Source organism: Artemia sp. Qi Xiang Cuo, chromosome 11, assembly GCF_049724085.1.
Source record: "Artemia sp. Qi Xiang Cuo chromosome 11, ASM4972408v1, whole genome shotgun sequence".
Taxonomy (NCBI): Eukaryota; Metazoa; Arthropoda; class Branchiopoda; order Anostraca; family Artemiidae; genus Artemia; species Artemia sp. Qi Xiang Cuo.
This window is the reverse complement of record NC_142804.1, coordinates 50130734-50139189: the sequence shown is the minus strand read 5'-3', so window position 1 is coordinate 50139189 and position 8456 is coordinate 50130734. Positions and strand designations below refer to the sequence as shown.

The 8456-nt window shown below is 34.6% G+C and overlaps 1 pseudogene; it reads right to left on the bottom strand.

Moving 5' to 3' along the window:
* Positions 1-7925: 7925 nt before the first annotated feature.
* The window catches only part of LOC148947090 (ATP-dependent chromatin remodeler CHD8 pseudogene), a 7750-nt pseudogene continuing 7219 nt past the window's right edge, over positions 7926-8456 (bottom strand).

The following is an 8456-nucleotide window of genomic DNA, read 5'->3' as shown; positions in this document are numbered from 1 at the left end:
ATGTTGAAATAATCATCTTTTTCACCCACAACTTTACCTTAGGACTTTTTGAATACCCTAACACCAAGCAATACTTTTCAAAGAACATTTCAGAAAAATTTCTTTTCATAATATCCCTCCTAAACCCAATTTACAAGTTGAAGTACATATCTTTTTCACCCACAACTTTACTTTATGACTTTTTGAATACCCCAACACCAAGCAATACTTTTCACAGGGCATTTCAGAACAAGTTCTTTTCTTAATGTCCATCCTAAATCCATCTTACAACTTGAAGTACCAATCTTTTTCACCCACAACTTTACTTTACAGCTTTTTGAATACCCTAACACCAAGCAATACTTTTCAAAGGACATTTCAGAACAGGTTCCCTTCCTAATGTCTCTCCAAAACCCATTTTACAAGTTGAACTACCATCCTCTTCACCCACAACTTTACATTACAGCATTTTGAATACCCCAACACCAAGTAATATTTTTCAAAAGTATTTCTGAACAATTTCTTTACGTATTGTCCTTCCTAAACCATTTCTACAAGTTGAACTACTCATCCTTTTCAGCCACAACTTTACTTTTTTGCTTTTTGAATACCCCAACATCAAGCAATACTTTCCAAAGGCATTTCAGAGCAAGTTCTTTTCTTAAATTCCCGCCTAAACCCATTTTACAAGTTTAACTACTCATCTTTTTCACCCACAACATTACTTTACTGCTTTTAGGATACCTCAACACCAAGCAATACTTTTCAAAGGGCATTTCAGAACAAATTCTTTTCTTAATGTCCCTCCTAAACTCATTTTACAAGTTGAACTACTCGTCCTTTTCACCCAAAACTTTACTTTACAGCTTTTAAGATACTTCAACACCAAGCAATACTTTTCAAAAGGCATTTCAGAACAAGTATTTTCTCAATGTCACTCCTAAACCCATTTTACAACTTGAAGTACTCGTCCTTTTCACCCACAACATTACTTTACTGCTTTTAAGATGCCTCAATACCAAGCAATACTTTTCAAAAGCTTTTCAGAGCAATTTCTTTTCTTAATATCCCTCCTAAACCAATTCCATAAGCTGGACAACTCATCTTTTTCACCCGCAACTTTACTCTAGGACTTTTTGAACACCCCAACATCAAGCAATACTTTTCAAAAGGCATTTCAGAACAAGTTCCATTCTTAATGTCCCTCTTAAACCAATTTTACAACTTGAAGTACTCATCCTTTTCACCAAAACTTTATTTTACAGCTTTTTGAACACCCCAACACCAAGTAATACTTTTCAAAGGAAATCTCAGAAAAAGTTCTTTTTATAATATCCCTCCTAAACCCATTTAAAACTTGAAGTACTTATCTTTTTCACCCACAACTTTACTTTACGACTTTTTGAATACCCCAACACCAGGCAATACTTTTCAAAGGACATTTCAGAACAAGTTCTATTCTTAATGTATTCCCTAAACCGATTTTGCATATTGAAGAACTCAACCTTTTCACCCTCAACTTTACTTTACAGCTTTTTGTAAAACCTAACACCAAGCATTACTTTTCAAAAGGTATTTCAGAACAAGTTCTTTTCTTATTGCCTCTCCAAAACCCATTTAAAAGTTGAACTACCATCTTTTTCACCCAAAACTTTACTTTACAGCATTTTGAATACCCCAAAACCAAAGCAATATTTTCCAAAGCTATTTCAGAACAAGTTCTTTTCTTAGTGTCCCTCCTAAACCCATCTTACAACTTGAAGTACCAATCTTTTTCACCCACGACTTTACTTTACAGCTTTTTGAACACCCCAACATCAACAAAGACATGCAGAAAGCTGGGTTAATTTAGGTTCACTTAGAATGGTGCGCCACTCTAAGTGAACCTAAATCAACCCAGCTTTCTGCATGTCTCTGTTGATGTTGGGGTGGTCAGAAAGCTGTAAAGTAAAGTTGTGGGTGAAAAAAAAGTTGGTACTTCAAGTTATAAGATGGGTTTAGGAGGGACATTAATAAAAGAACTTGTTCTGAAATAGATTTGGAAAGTATTAGTTTGGTGTTGGGGTATTCAAAATGCTGTAAAGTAAAGTTGCGGGTGAAAGAGATGGTAGTTCAACTTGTAAAATGGGTTTTGGAGAGGCAATAAAAAAAGAACTTGTTCTGAAATACCTTTTGAAAAGTAATGCTTGGTGTTAGGGTATTCAAAAAGCTGCAAAGTAAAGTTGTGGGTGAAGAGGTTGAGTTCTTCAACATGTAAAATTGGTTTAGGGAGGACATTAAGAAAAGAACTTGTTCTGAAATGTCCTTTGAAAAGTATTGCCTGGTGTTGGGGTATTCAAAAGGTCGTAAATTAAAGTTGTGGGTGAAAAAGATAAGTACTTCAACTTTTAAAAGGGTTTAGCAGGGATATTATGAAAAGAACTTTTTCTGAGATGTCCTTTGAAAACTATTACTTGGTGTTGAGGTGTTCAAAGCTGTAAAATAAAGTTTAGGTGAAAAGGATAAGTACTTCAATTTGTAAAATGGGTTTAGGAACGATATTAAGAAGGGAGCTTGTTCTGAAATGCCTTTTGAAAAAGTATTGCTTGATGTTAGTGTGTTCAAAAAGTCATAAATAAAGTTGCGGTGTGAAAAGATGAGCTGTCCAGCTTATAGAATTGGTTTAGGAGGGATATTAAGAAAAAAAATTGCTCTGAAAAGCCTTTGAAAAGTATTGCTTGGTATTGAGGCATCCTAAAAGCAGTAAAGTAATGTTGTGGGTGAAAAGGATGAGTACTTCAAGTTGTAAAATGGGTTTAAGAGGGACATTGAGAAAATAATTGTTCTGAAATGCCTTTTGAAAAGTATTGCTTGGTGTTGTGGTATCTTAAAAGCTATAAAGTAAAGTTTTGGGTGATAAGGAGGAGTAGTTCAACTTGTAAAATGAGTTTAGGAGGGACATTAAGAAAAGATCTTATTCTGAAATGCTCTTTGAAAAGTATTGCTTGGTGTCGAGGTATCTAAAAGCAGTAAAGTAATGTTGTGGGTGAAAAACATGAGTAGTTCAACTTGTAAAATGGGTTTAGGCAGGATATTAAGACAAGAACTTGCTCTGAAATGCCTTTTGTAAATTATTGCTTGATGTTGGGGTGTTCAAAAAGCTGTAAAGTAACGTTGCAGGTGAAAAAGATGAGTAGTTCAAGTTGTAAAATGGGTTTAGGAGGGACATTAAGAAAGGAACTTGTTCTGAAATGCCTTTTGAAAAGTATTACTGGTGTTGTGTTATTCAAAAAGCTGTAAAGTAAAGTATTGGGTGATAAGGATGGGTAATTCTACTTTTAAATGGGTTTAGGAAGGACATTACGAAAAGAACTTGTTCTGAAATGTCTGTAAAAGGTATTGCTTGCTGCTGGGGTGTTCAAAAAGCTGTAAATTAATGTTTTGGTAAAAAGGATGAGTGCTTCAAGTTGTAAAATGGGTTCAGGAGGGACATTACGTAAAGAACTTGTTCTGAAATGCCATTGAAAAGTATTGCTTGATGTTGGGGTATTCAAAAAGCTACAAAGTAAAGTTGTGGGTAAAAATGATAGGTACTTCAACTTGTAAAATTAGTTTAGGAGGGACATTAAGAAAGGAACTTGTTCTGAAATGCCTTTTGAAAAGTATTGCTTGATGTTGGGGTATTTAAAAAGCAATAAAGTATAGTTGTTGCTGAAAAAGATGAGTAGTTCAACTTGTAAAATTAGTTTAGGATGGACACTAGGAAAGGAACTTGTTCTGAAATTACTTTGAAAATTATTGTTTGTTGTTGAGGTATTCAAAAAGTCGGAAAGTAAAGTTGTGGGTAAAAAAGATGAGTAGTTCTACTTGTAGAAATAGTTTAGGAAGGACAATACGTAAAGAACTTGTTCAGAAATACCTTTGAAAAGTATTACTTGGTGTTGGGGTATTCAAAATGTTGTAATGTAAAGTTATCGGTGAAGAGGATGGTAGTTCAACTTGTAAAATGGGTTTTGGAGAGACATTAGGAAGGGAACTTGTTCTGAAATGCCCTTTGAAAAGTATTGCTTGGTGTTAGGGTATTCAAAAAGCTGTAAAGTAAATTTGTGGGTTAAAAAGATTGGTACTTCAAGTTGTAAGATGGGTTTAGGATGGACATTAAGAAAAGAACTTGTTTTGAAATGTCCTTTGAAAAGTATTGCTTGGTGTTGGGGTATTCAAAAAGTCATAAAGTAAAGTTGTGGGTGAAAAATATATGTACTTCAACTTGTAAAATGGTTTAGGAGGGATATTATGAAAATAACTTTTTCTGAAATGTTCTTTGAAAACAATTGCTTGGCGTTAGGATATTCAAAAAGTCCTAAAGTAAAGTTGTGGGCGAAAAAGATGATTATTTCAACATGTAAAATGGGTTTAGGTGGGATATTATGAAAAGAACATTTTCTGAAAGGATATAAAAAGCCTTTTGAAAAGTATTGCTTGATGTTGAGGAATTCAAAAAGTCGTAAAGTTGTGGGTGAAAAGGATGAGTACTTCAAATTGTAAAATTGGTTTACGAGGGACATTATGAAACGAACTTGTTCTGAAAAAAATATAAAAAAGCCTTTTGAAAGGTATTGCTTGATGTTGGGGTATGCAAAAACCCGTAAAGTTAATTTGTGGTGAAAAGGATATGAGTACTTCAACTTGTCAAATTGGTTTAGAAGGGACATTACATAAAGAAATTGTTTTGAAAAGATATAAAAAAGCCTTTTGAAAAGTATTGCTTGATGTTGGGGTATGCAAAATGTCATAAAGTAATGTTGTGGGTGAAAAAGATGAGTACTTCAACTTGTAAAATTGGTTTAGGGAGGACTAAACATAAAGAACTTGTTCTGAAAAGATATAAAAAAGCCTTTTGAAAAGTATTGCTTGATGTTGTGGTATTCAAAAGTCGTAAAGTAAAGTTGTGGTGAAAAGGATGCGTACTTCAACTTGTAAAATTGGTTTAGAAGGGACATTACATAAAGAACTCGTTTTTAAAAATATAAAAAAGCCTTTTGAAAAGTATTGCTTGATATTGGGGTATGCAAAAAGTCGTAAAGTAATGTTGTGGGTGAAAAAGATGAGTAGTTCAACTTGTAAAATTGGTTTAGGGAGGACTATACATAAAGAACTTGTTCTGAAAAGATATAAAAAAGCCTTTTGAAAAGTATTGCTTGATGTTGTGGGTATGCAAAAAGCAGTAAAGTAAAGTTGTGGTGAAAAGGATGAGTAGTTCAACTTGTAAAATTGGTTTAGGAGTGACATTGCATTAAGAACTTGTTTTGAAAAGTTACAAAAAAGTCTTTTGATAAGTATTGCTTGATGTTGTGGTATTCAAAAAGTCATAAAGTAAAGTTGTGTTGAAAAGGATGAGTACTTCAACTTGTAAAGTGGGTTTTGAGAGGACTATACATAAAGAGCTTTTTCTGAAAGGATATAAAAAGTATTGCTTGATGTTGTGGTATTCAAAAAGTCTTAAAGTAAAGTTGTGGTGAAAAGGATGAGTAGTTCAACTTTTAAAATTGGTTTAGAAAGGACATTACGTAAAGAACTTGTTCTGAAAAGATATAAAAAAGCCTTTGAAAGTATTGCTTGATGTTATGGGTATGCAAAAAGCCGTAATGTAATGTTGTGGTGATCAGGATGAGTAGTTCAATTAGTAAAATTGGTTTAGAAGGGACATTAAGAAAGGAACTTGTTCTGAAAATCTTTTTGAAAAGTATTGCTTGATGTTGTGGTATTCAAAAAGTCTTAAAGTAAAGTTGTGGTGAAAAGGATGACTAGTTCTACTTGTAAATATGGTTTAGGAGGGACATGACATAAAGAACCTGTTCTGAAAAGTTATAATAAAGCCTTTTGATAAGTATTGCTTGATGTTGTGGCATTCAAAAAGTCACAAAGTAAAGTTGTGGTGAAAAGGATGTATACTTCAACCCGTAAAATATGTTTAGAAGGGACATTACATAAAGATCTTGTTCTGAAAAAATATAATAAAGCCCTTTGAAAAGTATTGCTTGATGTTTTGGGTATGCAAAAAGCAGTAAAGTAAAGTTGTGGCTGAAAAAGATGAGTAGTTCAACCTATAAAATTGGTTTAGAAGGGACATTAGATAAAGAACTTGTTCTGAAAAAATATAAAAAGCCTTTTGAAATTTATTGCTTGATGTTTTGGGTATGCAAAAAGCAGTAAAGTAAAGTTGTTGTGAAAAGGATGAGTAGTTCAACTTGTAAAATTGGTTTAGAAGGGACATTAAGAAAGCAACTTGTTCTGAAATGCCTTTTGAAAAGTATTGCTTGGTGTTAGGGTATTCAAAAAGTCCCAAAGTAAAGTTGTGGGCGAAAAAGATGAGTAGTTCAACATGTAAAATTGGTTTGGAAAGGACACTACGTAAAGAACTTTTTCTGAAATGCCTTTTGTAAAGTATTGCTTGATGTTGTGGGTATGCAAAAAGCTGTAAAGTAAAGTTGAGGCTGAAAAAGATGAGTAGTTAAACCTGTAAAATGGGTTTAGGTGGGATATTATGAAAAGAACTTGTTCTGAAATGCCTTTTGTAAAGTATTGCTTGATGTTGTGGTATTCAAAAAGTCGTAAAGTAAAGTTGTGGGTGAAAAGGATGAGTAATTCAACTTGTAAAATTGGTTTAGGAGGGACATTAGGTAAGAACTTGTTCTGAAAGGATATATTTGAGGGGAACCAAAATGTTGGGGGGATGGGGCAATTTTGTGTCTCAAATGCGCAAATAAAAAATATTAAAAAATGGGGCATCGGGGCGCTTTTGGGGGCCTGGGGAGGGAGGGGGGTTTTTGGGGGCTCGGGGCTTTTGGAGGCCGGGGGGTTCCTTCGGGGTTGGGGTAGGGGGTCAGGGACCTTTTGGGTTGGGGTAGAGGACCTTACAAAATTGTTCAAATGGAACTTGTGTATTATAACGACCACAGAGTTTCACCTTCAAAACATCTTCTAAAATCATCTTCTAAAATGCCTCAAACGGTTTCCCTTAAATCATCTTCTAAAACGCCTCAAACGGTTTCCCTTAAATCATCTTCTAAAAGGTCTAAAATGGTTTCGCCCAAATAATCCCTAAACGTAATTTCTGCGTGTTCCTTTTGTTTTGGCATCCCTGCGCTGTCACATTTAAAATTCCTAGGAAACCCTTTCCCGCGTTAATCTTTTCAGCTCTAAAATCAAAACATTCTCCCCACCGTTAATATGCATGTGCAAACTTTGCCCAGAGACAATTCTCCTGGACGAATATCAACAAATCAATCAACCTTGACATCATCCATCAGGCATTAATAAACTTCGCCCGGAGACAATTCTCCTAGACGAACACCAACAAATCAATCAACCTTGACATCATCCATCAGACATTAATAAACTTCACCCGGAGATAATTCTCCTGGACGAACACCAACAAATCAATTCCTTGGAAACGTGTTCTCCCTGGGGATTCTATGCCCATATATGGTGTACTGTAAGGAGTTATAGGGTCCCCCCTACTAATATCAAACTTCAGGGACAAAGGAAGGTCCCTCTGGAATAATTTCTCTTTATTTTACTGTCAGTCTTTATTTTCATTTGAAAAAAGAAACAACTTTTTTTTATTTAATACAGAAAATGAGCTAACATTGTCGACCGTTTTGCTTATAGCAATACAAAGTGCTTATAATTTTGTGTTATCTGTTATCTGGGAATGCAAACATTAGCAAATAATTTATTATCACCTATGATAATTCAGTCTGGAACACACTTATAATTTTCAAAAATTTGAATTGGGACCACAACGTGGGAGCAAGTTTTGGCTCAAGCATAAAATCCTTGTAGTTTAAAAATCAGATGCACTAGTCACCTTTTTTAAGTAGATCTTCAATTTCCTTATTAGAAAGTTGCTTTCCTAGCCTCCCACAGCCAGATATGCCAGCAGATGCTACATCCTTATCATCACTTCATTTTGCACTTTGAGAAGTGTTCATACTTTGAAGAAAAGCCTTACCAAGTCCAAGCTTTTTAGAGGCTTTGTCAAACATTTCTCTTTCATATGTGTTTCTAGTAATCAATCGGTAAACTTTCACTGTTTCTGATTGTCCCATTCGATGCCACATTACCTGTGCTTGTAAATCATTCTGAGGGTTCCAATCAGAATCAGAAATAATCACTGTATCGGCAGCAGCTAAATTAATACCTAAGCCGCCGGCCATTGCACATAAGAGGAATACGAATCGATCTGAGTCCGGTTTTGAATAGCGATCTATCGCCGCTTGCCGGAGGTTACCCGTAATACGACCGTCAATCCTTTCATAAGGATATTTCTGATAAATAAGATAATCTTCAAGTATATCTAAACATTTGACCATTTGTGAAAATATTAAAACTCGATGCCCTGCTGCTTTGAGCTTTTGCAGCAATTTATTAACAAGTACAAGTTTGCCAGAGGACTGAACAAGTGACCTAAAATAGAGTTCATCATGATCAAAGTC